The sequence below is a fragment of the Centruroides sculpturatus genome, unplaced genomic scaffold (assembly GCF_000671375.1).
Source record: "Centruroides sculpturatus isolate CEXI.00-Female unplaced genomic scaffold, Cexi_2.0 scaffold615, whole genome shotgun sequence".
In the NCBI taxonomy this organism is placed as follows: domain Eukaryota; kingdom Metazoa; phylum Arthropoda; class Arachnida; order Scorpiones; family Buthidae; genus Centruroides; species Centruroides sculpturatus.
Genome location: NW_019384748.1, coordinates 255,254 through 272,597, shown reverse-complemented (window position 1 = coordinate 272,597; position 17,344 = coordinate 255,254). Strand labels below are relative to the sequence as shown.

Here is a 17,344-nt window from a genome sequence, read left to right as displayed (position 1 = left end):
TCTTATCTCATCTTTTGATTCATTTACGGTTACAAGAAATCACCACATAGTGTCTCTCAAGTCTCCGTAGATATAACAAACACAGAAATAAATAACACAAAATAAATTGTAGCTATGTGTCGATTCTGCGCGACATGTCTGAACATGTAAGCTGAACAATAGTGTGGGAGGAGTGAGTAATCGAGAGTTTTGTGGCGCTCAAACAAAAAACGAATCGACGAGATTTGAAAATCGCATAACTCCAGGTAGCGTAAGTCGAGGTATTACTGTATATATATAATATATATATATGAAATTCAAATTTTGGTTCTATAAAATAGTTTTATTAGAACATGGCCATATTCATTCATCATTCCTTTATGTATTGTCTATGGCTGTTGTTGTAATACAAAAACACAGTAGAATAGTTACATGAGAGACTGTGTATGACATTCCTGTCTGTTTACATTGCTGTTTGGTGAACTACAAATTATAATAATGCAGTTGCAATTTGACAGCATTTTGAGTGCTACAAACATCACTATACTACATTTTATTTTGATTGATGGGACAAAACAGAGTCAGGTTGCAGTGAGGATACACCACTCTGCCTGTTGTGTACAGATGAGTATATACAAATCATTCTGATAATATAAATAAGCATCTATCTCAGCTTTGTGACTACATAAAAAGTGACCAAGAGGAGTAAACAAGCTGATATTTCTAACTTTGATTGTGGATGTATTGATGGTGCTATGCAGATGGGATATTCATTTTCCCAATTGGAAGCAACTCTAGATTTTTGAAGGCAACAGTATCAAGAATGTATTGTTGGTATACCATGAAATATGCTGCAATATCACCAAGCACTGGTATGGACCAGTGCTTGGTAAGCAAATGGAGACAGGCCACAAGCTACTGATGACCATGGTGGGTGTAGACTATCCTAGATTGTGAGAGACATTAGACTCTAATCTGATCCACTACAATGTGTACAAATAGTGCAATATTCATGGTGTAAACCTTGCTACAATGGTCATCACCCTACCTGGGTGCCACTGTTGACTGCACATCACTCGTGGCTAGTACGGACCTAAGCAACAGACTCCTTGTATACAACACTTAGCAACTTAGCAACAAATGGGCCAACGAATCATGTTTCTAGATTTACCAGGTGGCTAGATGGCTGAAGGTGTGGTGTCAACAGCATGAAGTCATGGTCAGGTTGACCCTATTCAAGTAAAGGTGGCTCTGTAATGGTATGGTGTATCTAGAAAGGTCATTTAACTGAATCACATTACCAGATTTTGATCTATTACCAGAATGGTTATAGATGGTCAGCGGGCAAAATCTGGTAATGTGATTCAGTTAACTGACCATCTATGACCATTCATCAGCTTCAAGTGCCCAGCAGGAGATGGCATGTTTCAACTGAATAACACCCCTCCACATCAAGCTGCCACTATCTGGAAATTGCTAAAGGTATTCTTCTGACTTCCAGACAATTCCATGACCAACAAGATCCTCAAGACCAAATCGCTTCAGATGGAAGACAATGCTGTGTGTTTGGTGGGATCAGCAGGGTATTATCTACTATAAGCTGTTGAAACCTGGTGAAACTGTCAATGCCTACTGCTACCAACAACAACTGATCAAATTGCACTGTGCTCTGCATGTAAAAAGGCCGGATTATCAGCAAAGACACAAGCTGATTTTCCTCCACAACACACCATTGCAAGCGTTAACATTGGTTCAAAACTACTTGGAGACACTCAACTGGGAGTGCTACCCATCCTGCTTATTCACCAGACCTGGCCCCTTCTGACTATCACCTGTTTTCATCGATGGGCCACACACTCGCTGAGCAGCACTTTGATTCTTACAAAGACGTCCAATAATGGCTTGACGAGTGCTTTGCCTCAAAAGAGAAGAAATTTTTTTTGGTGTGGTATCCACACATTGCCCAAGAGATGGAAAAAAATGTGTTGCTAATGAGGGGAAGTACTTTGAATAAATTTGTTTTTGCTTTCTATGAAAAAAACGTGTGTTTTTCTGACTAAAAAACAGCAGATTTAAGCTTATACACCTGGTAAATAAATTAAAAATTGCAGCCCAGTGCATACAGCTGCCATTGCCAAGGCTGCTGTAAGAGAGTGTGGGTTCAAGGAACTTGACCATCAATCCTAAAACTGGATCTGGATCCGGCTCTTAGTGGTGATTATCTGTATCCAAAACTCAAAAAAAGATCTTCAAAATAGTGACGAAGAGTTGCAGGAGGCAATTTATGAGCATTTTGCAGACAAAACTGCAGACTATTTTTTCAAGGGTATTGAAATGTGAACTCCAAGATGTAATAAGTGTGTTGAACTGCAAGACAACTATATTGAAAAATGACATCATTGTTTTATATCTATAACATCTAAAACATAGTTAGGACCAAAACATTTGGCCTCTACCATGTATAGTGGAAAAATATTTACCATATTTCTCATCTGGAGCAATTTTTGAAATGCCACAGTGCACTGGATCTCACTAGACCAGTGCTCTTGGCAATGGATTTTGACAGTCAAAATGTACTTGGGTCGAGAAGTACATTAAATTAACAATGCCCAACGACTCCAATAAAGTAGGATTTTTAATAGTTTTATAATCTAAAAGTTCAAAAACAATGTTAACAAACTGAAGGTAAAAATCATAAAATTGAATGAGGTATGATATAGAGTACATTATGTTGAATTTACTAATTGTAGCTGTATATTCATTCAGTGAATGGTTGTCTCTTTAATCCGAAAATGCTTCTCTCGGTAGACCAACTTTGACCAACAAAATTTCACAGAAAATACACATTAATAAATCAAAAACATATAAAACTAATAGTGATATATTGAAAAAAACAGGCGTTGTCTATAAAATAAACTGTAATTGCCAAAATCCAAAAAACTATATAGGTGAAACAGGTCAAACTTTAGAAACACGAATCAAAGAACATAAAGCGGCCATTAGACTAAAATATAACAACTCTCCTTGGTATAACCATATTAAAAATAGTAATTGTAATATTGATAGAAATAATATTAAAATCCTACACAGTGAGAAAAATATATATAAAAGAAAATTTAAAGAACATATTGAAATCATAAAACATAATAAAAATAATCTTGTAAATATATGAAAAACAATGGTATGAAATTATAGAGGGCGTAACAATAAACAAGTAAATTATTTGTAAAAACATAAACACCAAGTGTTATATGAGTGTCCAAGTTATTGTGTATGAATTACTATTGATGAATTTATACCACACATAACTACTGTTTAATAGAATATATTTTTTTTAAATGACATTGGAAAGAGAGAAAAAACTTCTATGTATATTTTTTTGTAAAAAAAAAATTCACTGAGTTTATAATTGAACTTTTATTTTTTAGCAATATTTACATTATATTAAGTTTTACACACATAATTACCGTTAAGAGGAAAAATTGAGTCGGATAATCGAGGCTCTACTGTATTTATTATTTTGTAAATAGGTTTTATAATTGTATTACTATTATTTATAGAAATGGTTTAAACATATTACGTTTTATACCAAGAAAGATAATTTCATGTGATAAATACAAGTACCGTATGAATGTAACTCGGAAAAAAGAAGGGTGTAAAATTCTCAAAGGTACTAGTAATAAGTGTTCCGTTATGTTATTTGACATCTCTACAATGTTTAATTTTTTGAATTTTTGTAAACACAATATCTGTAATTATAATTCAGTAATTGTAATTGAAGAGCACTGAAGAGGAACTGGAAAATGAAACCAGTTCGAAATGCATATGAATTGAAAATACAATAAAAGAGTTTCTGGACCTGACTTGCTGTAAGATAGTCTACCGAGAGAAACATTTTCGGATTAAAGAGACAACCATTCACTGTCACTCACTAGAGTACATTAGTTTATTTGAATTACTCTAAAAATGCACACATGTACAGGCACACAGACACACGTAGAACAAATCTCTATATGAATTAAGTGTTAAAAACTTTTGTTAATGTAGATATTTTATTTAAAAATTACAACTCTACATTACACATATCACAAAACATTTGGAAGAGAATTTTAATCTTTAGAGCCATAAAAAACTTTTGCAACAGAATAATTTTGTATCAGATAATTTACAGAACATAAAAAAAAAATGAAATAATTTAAAATTTTAGAACATAGAATATTTACAAACAGAAATTAATAGAGTAAACATTTGCATAATAAAATAATCATCATTTTAAATTGTCTTTGTTTTAAAATTAATGTAGTTGCCAATATATAGTTTTATTTACTATATATTAGGTAAAAGTAAAATGCCAAAGCCATTTTTGGGACACTGTTTTCTAAGGAAAAGAGAAAAATGAGCACTCTCCAATCAGGAAAAGTTGACACAAGTACTCAGAGTCCCAGCGTAGATTACAGAGGACTTAGTTGCCGCCGTGGTTACGATGGGTTGCATTGTCATGGGCCTGTTCTTGGCTATGATAAGCAGAATCACTTTGATGCTCATGGCGAGTCTCGTTCTCATTCTCCAATCTTTTTTGGTATCACTGGTTTTGAGTGTGATCATTCAAATTTTGCCAGCCTCAGCCAGGGCCACGACCATGAGGCATTTTTGATGAAATTAACCTATCCAATGTCGAAATTTCTCTTCATTGCATGCTCCCCTGGGTTAAATTTTTGTCGATGCCTAACAAAAATTTCCTGTTTTTGACAAAAATAATCGTGGCTATTGTATTGTCCAAAATTATTTTTTTATTTTGCACAAACAAAATAAATATATTAATAAATGTAAAAAAAAAAAATTATAATTCAGAAGTTAGTTTTAATATAAAATTATAACTAGCACCATATAGTTTCAAAAACATTCTGATGCTGAAACAAGATATCTCGGTTAACCGGTCAAGATCAGCAGATCGCAACCAGAGATATGTCAGGAATAACATGGAACAGATAAATGGGTTTTTTCAAAGATTTGTTTGTCAAAATTCGATTTTGCAACGTTTGCATTTCCAACTTTCCAACGAGCAATGCATGTGCAAATCTTGCACTAGCACCTGTTTGTAGAAAGATGTTGCCATTTTGTATTTTATTTTGACTATCCTCAGTCCCGACTACCTACCTACAAGTCTGGTTTTTTTTGTGTGCACATGATTTGGGCACCAAATACTCTGTGCCAAATTGCAACTCCTTACATATACTCCTTCATACCTATTTAAATTTGATGAAAATTTTTGGCAACATATAGAATGCCCAAGTCAAAATGATGGACATACCAACTATTAATATATTTACACTGTTTAGGAATAATAAATGATATTTATTCCAATTTTTGCATAATTGATTCAGAGGAATAAGTACAATTTCAAAATAACAGCTGTACCAGAAACTTTTGTTATGCCCTGTATTTCAACTCTATTTCAAAATTTCCACATTTGCAGTAGTTTTACAGAATGTCCACAAGTATGTCGTCTATTGTATATACACAACCCTCAACGGAATACACCGATAACAAATAGAGCAGCAATTTTTTAAACATTTTTATCAGCAAAACATTCAATTTAATTTTGGCAAGTTTTTAAATTATTTATTATTCCTTTCTTATCCAGCAATGGGGCATAAGTTCTCTTTCTTCTTCCCTTACTAAATCTCCTGATATTATTAATGTAATTTTCAGATTCATTTTATGGGTGCTAATCAATATAAATCTAATTAATGTTACCATAAAATTAAAATTTTCCAGCAAAATTAATTTTAACCATGAGACAATTTGGCTGACAATTTATCAAATTGTCAGCCAAATTATAAATCTTTCTGGTCATTCACATTTTATGATATCTATTGAGTAGCCCGATTAATTACAACAATCGTTTGGTAGAATGTCAAAGCATCGAGCTTCGGAAGTTTATTATATATAAATAAACAAAATAAAATAATCAAGGAGACGGAGTTGTAACAACAATGGATGATGTGTTAGCCCCACCCCCTCAACTTTTATTTGTCTACTCAACCTGCCATGCTGTAACACACGCTTCATTTCTAATGTGCCCAACTATGACCCATTAACCAGGTTGAAAATATACTATACTTTACTATACTTGAAAAGTTTAGAAGGCTGTACCTGTTGGTTTAGCCTTTGAAAAGACGAAGGTAGGGGATGAAGAAGGGGTAAGGAAGATTAGCAATAATGACACAAAGACAGCCAAATTCAATTAGTATTGCCAAACAATCTGTCAGATTATTTATTGGGCTATATTAAGACATGGCCTTTATATGGCCCAATAGATAATCTGGCAGATTGTTGAATATTGTTAATATTACTATTGTCCAACTTTTAAATGACACTAATGGGCTTTTATCCATTTACTCTATTTCCTGCAACCATGAATCTGAACTTGCTCAAGTGATTTAGATTATTATTCTATTTTTGTTAATAAGATAAAAATGATTCAATATAAACTAAAAATGTTCTTTAATTACAGTCGACCCCCCTATAACACTGTTGATTATTTCGTCTTATATAAATTCCATTTTGTATGAGTCACTTAGATTTTATAAATACATGTGCCGGGCTCTGAATGGCTCACATATTTGTAAAATCTAAGTGACTAGTATAAAATCGAATTCACATAAGACGAAATAATCAACAGCATTATAGGGGGGTCAACTGTAATAAGCATCTATTGGCTATCAGAATCAATCAGTTCAATGTACAGAGTAATCATGAAAAGTATTTAGAGCTCTTCCTAGAAAGAACTATTGGTTAAATCTCAGGCAAATTTCGTATATATACTATCCTGAGTACGTGGTTTTAATCTTCAAAAAAAATTTAACTTTAAAATTCAGCTGCTCGGGCAAAATTTGGTACTGCTGACCCCTTAATGTGCATATTATGAATTTTTTAAAAACAAATTCCGGATATAAACAGTAGTTGCAAAATGTTGTTCACAATTCTGACAGGCAAACAGTCATAGTGCCATCTTTCCTTAATCTCAAGAACGGAGTTAGTTAGATGAAAAACAAGATGAGACAGGAGGCCCTGATTAACTATATACAAATTTCCAATGCAAACTGGAAGTCACATTATTTCAGTTCAAAAATTTTTCTCTGAAAGGTGTTAGATAGATGACAGGTGCGATTCTATTGTTAAAGGAAAAGTATAATGTACAGGAGCAAGCCACTACTAATTTGAGTTGGAGAGTATATACTTTAAATTAAATAAATTAAAAATATGATTAAAAATTGCAGCTCAGCATTATGGTGATGTTACAATAAATAATTGTTTGTTACATTCTTTAAATTTAAATTAAAAAAATATTAAAGGTAAAAGTTATTTATGTTGAGTTTACATAGAATATCATAGCCTAAGTCAAGACATGCAAACCTTCAATATATCATTCTCCTAAATAGTGCTGTACTTGTAAATGCCAATAAATAAATACTTGTGAATGGATCTTCCTCATAAATATTAAATAGGCATATTTCAATATCTGTGAATTATTAATTGTACAATTTTTTTCATTTACAATTTATTTTGAAGAGCTATACTTCATCAAGTACAGTTGAAAAAAACCTAAATATTTTAGAAAAGTTATATATGAATTAAGCTACACTGAATCAAGTTTTTTATTTTTGTATTTATATCCCTTTTACCACAAGATTCGTTTTCTTTTTCATTTTATACAAGATTCAATGTTCAAAAGCTAGCTGCATCATGTTAACCATAAACTTGAATTTATGGAATAAACGTTTCTTAAGACTGGTGATAAATTTTTTAACCTCATCTTATATACTTCATCTATATATGATAAAAGCTTTAGTTACAAAAATGAATCCACTTCATAAAAACTGAAAATGGACACAATGTTTCCTCTATGCCAAGATCTCAAAGCACAAGTCAAGATATCTTTGAGTAACATTGCCCTAAGCAATGCAACTGCTGCTCAGAATGATTCAGGCATTGTAGCAAGAGCAGCTTCAAAGTACAAAAGGACACTAATAAAGAGAAAACTGTTGTTTGTGATGATTTATGATTACAAAATGCTATTATCTACTATCATAATCATTGTGTAATTTATTTTTTAAGTGTCCAATTCTTAAAAATTTCTGTACAATTACCCAATTTGGAGGAACTGTGGACATAAGTACCGTAACTATATTGTAGACAGAAACACTATGCTCCATTGTATCGGTCATGTACAGATAGATAAAACACAAGTAAAAACATTCTAATGCACAATTTAGTATTTTATTTATAACAAAATTAAGAAAACAAGATGATAATTCTACAAATGATAATTGCTGGGTTATATAATAAGTCTTTTAACACTTTTCTACAACAGTTTTTATACAAATATAACCAATTTTACATATAAATAACACATTAACTATTTATAGTTTGACTTCCATAGTTTATATTATTAAACAACTATCAGTGGAGATTTGTAAACCAAGAAAACGGTGGGGCCAGATTTAAAAAAGTTCTTTAACAAGTTAACAATAATTTAACATAGAAAATCAGAATTTTAACATAAATAATAATACAATAAATATACTTATTTGCACATGGTTTATTCATTTGTTTATATAAGTTTACACTATTAATTAGCAAAATAACTAATAATTACAAACTATTGAATCAACAAAAACTATATACTGCAAAAGATCACAGAACGTTTTGTGATTTGCTTTTTGTCCTTAATTACGATAATTGAATATGCGAGGACTAAGTTTTGGTTATATGGAGGATTCATTGTTATAATAAACCAGTATTCACCCATTTCTGTACAATTTCTCTGACTGAATCAATAGTGTGCAATAAGTCCTCCACAGAGTCAAAACTTAGTGCTCACATATTCAATTACAGAATGTGTAATGACAAGCAAACCACCACACACAGTTAAAAGCACACTGGAAACAGAGCCGACAAAGCTGCCCTGATGCTCTGTAAACTCGTGCTGATTAGTGCACCAGCATGCTAACTAGCAGCAACTGCATATATTTGTATGCCTAATCTGTCCCTTGTGCTATTTATCTGAGAGCCAGACCCAAGTATGGTAAAATGCAATAATAAATATATTTTCTTCTTTTCTTCTTCATAACAATAATTCAGATTATAAAAAAATTTGTAAATCGAAATATTTTTTGTCAGTGAGTATTTTGGTCGGTTTGATAAAATTATTAGTGGAGAGCCCGATCTCTAATAAGCAGTTGGCCTGGTTATTATAACCAGCATCTTTAGACATAAAACTATACAGATTACAAAATAAATATTCATTACACAATCCAATTTTTATGCAAGTGAAGAAAACACTAATTAGAAAATTATTTATATTCTAGTAAAGTTTAAATGTGGAATATTTCATCTTTTATTAGAATAAACCATGCACGTATTTCTATTTGTACATGCACTAATTAAGAAAAGAGTTTTAATAAATTAACAAAAATTACTTTATTAAAATTCAAGTATAACCACTCATTTCCATGAACATTCATTTTATTAATTTATTTAACTAACTTATTTACAGTGAAATCATCTGTTTCATATTTGCAGATGTTCCAATTCCAAAAATTTGGAATTCTTAAACTTGTGACCAGCTATGTATTATATTAGTATTTATAAAAGCATTTTAAAAGGGTTTTACGTCAAATTAGAAACTAATTTTGGTATGTAAACATTATTTAATAATTGAAATACTTTAAAAACACAAATACAGCAGAATTGACAGGATCTTTAAGCATTAAATAAGCAATAATAAAAATGCTTCATTAATTAAAATATTGTATTTAGTTTTATGCTGATAAATGAGAGAAAATTTTTCCAGAAATACTTAGATGATTTTTATAATTTTTCACTTCATGCTCTGAATAGAGTATTTTGTTATTGATTGTACAGGGTGTCCAAAAAGATATTGCGCAGCGAGAAATTTTAATGACATTAAAGTTATATATGGCACTGCATATGAGACCTGTAAATTGTTCATTCAGTATCAGCTGACTGTATGATATTGTATATAACTTACAGGTCTGGTATGCAATACCATACTTATATTTTTAATGTTGTTATAAATTTCTCACTGCGCAGTAACTTTTTGGATATCCTGTACAATTAGATATTTACCTTATAACATTATGTAGAAATAAAAGCAGATAATTCAATTTTAACAATTTTTAAACTATTTTGATAAATTTCCATATTCAACTTGATACACAGAATTTTTTAGTCATCATATTAAAATAATCGTAATTAATCAATTAACAGAAGTCAATTTATCTTAAAGTGCTACTTTATCAAGAAAAGCGCTAAGAAATAAAACAAACTTTTTTATTTTTATGTCTGCAAAGAATATTGTTGTCAGTGTTCTCCAGGAAAGTAGGTGTGCAACTTGTCTTCCGAGCAGCTGTCGAGTTGCCCAAACAACCCAACTGGTGATCAAACTGCATCAGGTGCACAAGTGACATAGCTTAGAGGTAACCTCGATATAAAAGAAATTGATGTTTACTATAAGGTATGATTTAAAAAACGTACTATCACAATCTTAAAAAAATATATTAAAAACAGCTATGTAATTCAAACAATCAAACAATATTTATACTTAATTAGTCAAAACAACTACAGATAGCTATACTGATTATGTATATAAAGCATTTACATTATTTGAATTTTACTTAAATATACTTTATCTAATTACATTTTAAGATATAATTATTTAACAATAATAAAACACATCAAAGATTTTTTGCTGCTGAAGTCATTAATTTTATTTTCTCAAGCGAGAAAAATAAATTATTTTAGTAATTAGAAAATAATACGCCTATATTTCTTATAAATCAATAAAATTTAACTGCATTTTATAGTTTATTTTATACCACAATAGTAAAAATTGATTGAAAACTACAAAATCAAATCCTATACTTTACTCTTTTAAACTACTATGAACAAAATTTCTGCAGTTTTTTAAAGTAATATAAACCTCCTTGAATTAATAATTAAAGATCCCTAATTTAAGGAGGCCATTAAATACCTTTAGATTAAGTTACAGATTAAAAAGTCAATTTCTGTTAATAAATAGGACTCATCAATCCCTAATTTAATCATACTGCTATTTTAAATTGATTTTACACAAAATACAAAAGCACCATTTGGATCTTAACCGTCTACTTGCATTCTCATTTCTTAACATTTGCCGTTTTCAGACCTTGAAAAAATGCTTTAACATAATCTCATAAATTGAAAAGCATGCTTACTTTTGAAATTAACTCTACAGTATTTAATATTTTCAAAACAATTTGGACATTCCTTCAGATCTCCAAGCATTCAAACATCTAAACACTTTAGTTCAAAGAATAGTTAAGAATTTAGTAAATGTATGAGTAATCAAATAGTCATCTTCAATATATCTCAAAAACTGGGTTTGTATAAATACATCACTCACAAAACCAACACCAGCATATGAAAAGAAAACGAAAAATTAACTAACATTTTCGTCTAAGTGAAATAGACATCCTCAGGTACAAACAATACAGAACAAACAACTAGTAAAAATAGAATGTTTTTTAAAAGTTCAATCTGATTACATAATTAGAATACATTGCGTTAAAATTATGCTATGTACGGGATATAATTTCAAAATACAAATATTGTTTAAACAATAAACAAATAAATAATCAATTAATTTCATGTTAATTACTATGACATAAACATCCTCCATAATTTAAATGATCATTAATGCGAGTTTCTGTCGGTGTAATCTAGTTCAAAAATGGCACATCATGCTGTGGATAGCATATCTGTTTTCTTGAAGTTAATAGCGACTCCCTGTTTAATTGCATGATAGATCTCAAGTGCCTCGAGGTATTTGAGTTGTACTTTATCCGACACCATGTGTAACAATTTTGCATTCTGTAGTTCAACCCAGATGTCCTCATTACCCGCATACATCGCTAACACCGTAGTTGTCAGCTTTTTTTCTTATGGAATATCCATGTTCCTTCATCCTCATGACAAAACCTTTTGACATAAACCCCTGGAGAGTATGAGTCATGTATATAGTTTTTATCCTTTCTGATAAGAGAGAAGATTGTTGGAGAGTGTCAATATGCTACACGCACCTTAGTTGTCCTGGCAATTTCTCTATATATATTAGAAAGTGTTTCATTGTATGTGATAACTTTCATTCTTCTTGTATAATAGTTCTGTTCCCCTTATTTATATATTGTTTTATGAGATGTTTGACCAAAGAGGACAGGAATCCATGCTGTTGCTAGGACCTGATCCAAGACAATTTGTTTTCCTTTTCGCTTTGCTCTGAACAATGTGTGTGGACCTTTTTTTGCCAGTGATCAAAAAGCAGAGACAATAAGGGTCATGTGAAAGGTTAGGTATAAATACAGGTGAATATGACTCCTTATGGAAAACACAGGTGAACAGATCATCATGCTCCATTTTTGATGTTGATATCCAAACAATGTACTATTTTGCTAGCAGTTTGTACCCAAGGATGTCTATTTCACAGAAGAAAACATTAGTAAATTTTTCACTTTCTTTTCATATTCTGGTATTGGTTTTGTGAGTGGTGTATTCAATCTTTACATGAATATAGTTTTAGAATTACAGCAGTGTGTCGATTATCCGAGTGCCGATCAACCGAAACGTTAGTTAACCGAAAGTGTTCCAGTCGGACTGTGTCATGCTAAATTGAATGTTTTTGATACTAGATTAACTTCTAAAGTATAATTTTTTTTGTTTTTATATTTTTCAATATATTTATTTTGTTTGTACAAAGTAAAGAAATAATTTTTAAAGATACAATAGCCACGGTTATTATTATAAAAATTTTTGTTAGGCTTAACATCGATGAAAATTCAATGCAAAGCGACACACAACGGAGAAAAATTTAAACATGGGATATATTAATATACTATTATTGGGATATACTAATATACTATATTAATAATGTATTTTTTCGTACATAATCGGTTATCCGAAAAATCAATTTTTCCCAGTCCCCAATTTATTCAGATAATCGATGCTCTACTGTAGTTTGCTCCTAGACATTTTTATTGCACCTCCTGCATGTTTTAATTTAAGACAAGTACATATTAAATATCATCCGTAATCAGCTGCACCAGCTTCAGTACAATCAAATATTTTTGAGGACTGGAGTTAAAAAATACTGCCCTAGACAATTGCGTATAATGTCTTGTGGTAAAACTGTTTAGATGCTTATACCCAAGATAACAGGTTTACCAAACTAAGACATTTTATTTGATATTTTAAAAATAAATCTGTCTTATATACAAAGAGAATAATCTAATACCACCTATTTTGTATTGTAATTAATTACGTAACTGAAGTGTTTACACAAATTAGAAATGATGCATAACAGGAATTTACTTTTGTGTGTGTCATTATATTTTATCAGCTGACAGTGAACTGATAAAATATACAGTATATCTGAGTTGTGTGTCATTTATCAAATTCAAGTTTAAGTAGAGTACATAATAGCTATTTTAATAAATTTTAAAACAAAAATAATAAAGTTTATATACTATTTTATAAATCAGTCATTAAAAAAAATAACAATCAATTCAAAAATGTCATTGTAACACTACTGTACATAGATTCATTTTTCTTTTTGAAACTTTGCTTCAACCTGTCATTTTTAAACAAAAATACTCTAGAGTTTATTTAATTTCAAATATTTTACTCTAAAATATAAAAACATGTAACTACGTTCTTCAACTTTTAAAAACTTTAATATTGACATTACAGACTTACAGCCGGAATGCACTTCACTCGCTCAAAAGTGTTAAAATGTCAATAATGTTTTTGTTCTAAGAAACCAGTTGTATTTTACTTTAACTATATTTTCAGATGTATAACGTGTTTTCATTTTTAGGTTTTAAAACCATAAAAGAAAAATTAAAATCTAAATCATCATTCAGAGAATTATTTCTTATGTATGATTGCTGACGAGTCATTAAACGCAAAATACTCTGCAGATAGGCATTTTAAAATAAAATTAACTTGAAGATTAAGATTAACTCAAACAATTGGTTCTATAAATTATTCATTTGAAATCAATGTTATATAATGATTTGCAACATCTCTAGCATTAATTTGTAATTAAAAAGAATTGTTTTTAGTTATTAATTGATTAACATCCTGTAATCCTAAAGTATATATAAAATATATGAGCATAAGTAGCAGATAAAGAAATAATCTCCAAAAGACTTTTGATTAAGAAATTATTTACAAATTTTATAATTAGCACTTGCTAGTAATTTAAAAGAGAAAGGAAACAAATGTTTCATTAATAGTAATAATAATTTCAGTTATAAAGAGTTATTAGAGTATAAATTTAACAAAAATCCAGTATTGTTTGCTTAATATTTTAACATATTTGATGTTAAAAAATGAAAATTTTTTCTATACTAAAATTTGTTTTATTTTTATAATAGCATAAAATGCATTTAAACTGGTTATAAAAATAATAATTATTATATAGGAGAAACAAAGAGATTACCCAAAAGACGAGTAAAAGAACATCAGGCAACTATCCGATTGAGTACTGTGACGTAACAGTGGTATTTTCATTGTAGCAGAAAGAATATTGTTAAGAAAAACATTAAAGAGCATTTTTCAACAATAAATAAAAAAATATAAATGATATTAATTTAAATAATGGCATTAATGTTGACGAATGTTGGGATAGATTTGTAGATATACACTGAATTGTATCACTGAAGAGGCAAAAGCATCATCATTTTGGTGGAATGCATATGATAAGTAATGTAGTTGTATAATGAAAGTGAGAATAAATAATTCCTTTTTTGTTATAGGTACTGTTTGAATGTGTTAATCATCTCTAAAAGTCGGAATAGGTTGAGTGTTTTTTGTCTCATGTTTTTAACAGTTTTTTTAATTTAAATTTCCGGCCTCATTATTTATTTTAAATTTTTTTAATTTTATTAAATCTTTTATAATTTTTTCACTTTATATCTAATAATATAATTTTTTCATTTCAAAAATCACTTCTGATCTTTTTTGTATGTGCTTGTATCTTAAAACAAACAAAAATTTCTTCTCTAGATGAAAACTTCATTGCAAATAATTCTCTTTTCTTAATAATTACAGTTTTATTAACCAATTAACTTTATGGCCCAGACAGTGGCATGAATCTTAACAATAGCATCATTTTAGCTCTGCCAACTGTTTTATGTCCTGTGAACCTACATGTGAACCGTCACGGCATCCTCTTACTACTACAGTCTCCAAAATAATGCATAGCCTACAACGTGTATGATCTCACTAGAAATATAGAACAGAGGATTGCATCTTTGAAAGTAAAACTATCTGATAATTATATTCACATTTAACATTACAATCCAACAATACAATAAACAAGCAATAAAAACCAGCCACTTATTCTAAATATTTTCATCTTTTTCATTAATTTTTAAAATGTTCTAAAAAAAATTCTGAAACACTTTTATATCTGAAGAAATATAAAAGCATTTAGAATAAATTAATAATTTTCTGCTCATTTAAAGCAACACGGCCTTTAATTATAATTACATTGTCAAGATTGTACTGCATAAAGTAAAATACAAAAATGATAACAACTAGAACTGCCAATTCTAAAAAAAAAATTGTTAAAGCACTTCAAGTATATGCCAAAACCCATGGGGGAATTTTATATTTAACAATAAATTTTTTGTTTTTGTTTGTATAAGGCAATGAGACAGATAGGCGATCAGCCGAGAGAAGTGCCTTTGGGAGGGCATACTACATAAACCAGTCCTTTATTTAGACATTACTAATGTGAAGAAAACCTGGAAAACTCCACAAGGCAAGGCACAAACCCAGATCAACTGTTAACATTTGGCGCTTTATCCACTCGGCTACCTGTGGCCCTTTAACAATAAGTCTTTATTGGATACAATTACACCTCCAAACAAAACAGTTGGAACTTTATCAGAGTCGTAGACCACACCCATAAAAGATAAAAGTCAAAGAAATCGTGAATCTACATGCCAACCTCGACCAGATACGGCCCACTTCCGGATCACCCGACACCGGAAGTCACATTGCTCCACCAAAACCATCGCATTTAACAATTTAGCTCAGGCGACCACACCGGCTTCGAATAGCCCAGTAAAAAGCAACCTCTGAAGGCATATACTTCACAAAGGGACACATACGGGTACGGTTCCATTTAATTTTTGTTCATACACGGGGCAATAATCCCTTATTCAGAGTTCACATCTCAGCCTTCACCAATTCTAAATTAACACACGCATTTGAATATAATGGCTGAAATAATAATAATGAGTATAAAATAAACATGATCAATATAATTCATTTAAAGGTAGAAGTTAACTTTAGATCATTCATTTACAATGTTTATACATAGAAAACACCTAAAAGTAACTTCTTCCCAATTGATTTATAAATTAAATAATTTTTCAAATAAACAAATAGTATTTGAACTTAATTATTGTTTAATGCAATTAATTAATAAATATATATATTAAATAATTTCAAATGAAAGCAATCTTTTCTGCAAAACAACTTACATTTAATATCTATCAGCTAAGATTCACCTAATATCTACAAAGCAGATTTATTTCCTTTTCTAATTTATTAATTGTTTGAGAAAATGGAAAAAAGTTCGCTCATTAAAGATTTTATAATTATCTTTAAGAGAATCGCTCCTTTCTACACAAACAACCATTAATACACGAACTTCTCAACACTCGACATCCGCCATCTTTGATGATGAGCCTCACGTTTGGTTTTTGGAAAATCGTCATGACATAATATTACTAAAAAATCTAATATTTATAGCAAATATTATTTTATTATTTAATATAATTCGATAAATAAAATTAAAATATAGTTTAATTTATTACATAGGTTATATAATACTAAATCACGTGATGTCAACAATGATAGAATATGGAAGATGAATTTTGTAAATACAGTAATAAAAAAATGTTTTTAAATTCATTATTTCTGTAAATTTTTGAAAAAAAAATATTTTTAAACGTTTATAAATATTTTTATATATTCAAATAAAATTATTAATTTAGTGCATTAATGCACTAAATTAATTTGATTATATTCAGATTTAAATATTTTTCAAACATATTTGAATTTGAAAATATTATATTATAATATATTATAAATAAATATAATATTTAAAAATAGTTATATNAGTGTCACAATTGCCCACCAGAGTACTATTTACGAAAAGTTGTGATTAGAAATCTGAAATTAATTATTAAATTAATAAATTAATTTTTTGTAATATTTTTCATTTTAA

At 29.8% G+C, this 17,344-nt stretch overlaps 1 protein-coding gene across 2 annotated transcripts in view; it reads right to left on the bottom strand.

Moving 5' to 3' along the window:
• Positions 1 to 16,801, bottom strand: part of LOC111628507 (transmembrane 9 superfamily member 4-like) — a 39,492-nt gene extending 22,691 nt beyond the window's left edge. Inside the window, exons 1-2 of one of the 2 annotated variants that reach the window (XM_023372308.1) lie at positions 16,596 to 16,801; positions 10,335 to 10,489 (exon numbers count right to left, since the gene is read on the bottom strand). The gene's annotated coding sequence lies outside the window, so the exon portion shown is untranslated. The remainder of the gene's footprint in view (positions 1 to 10,334; positions 10,490 to 16,595) is intronic. The other variant, XM_023372309.1, reaches the window with a different exon arrangement.
• Between the last annotated feature and the right edge of the window lie 543 nt (positions 16,802 to 17,344).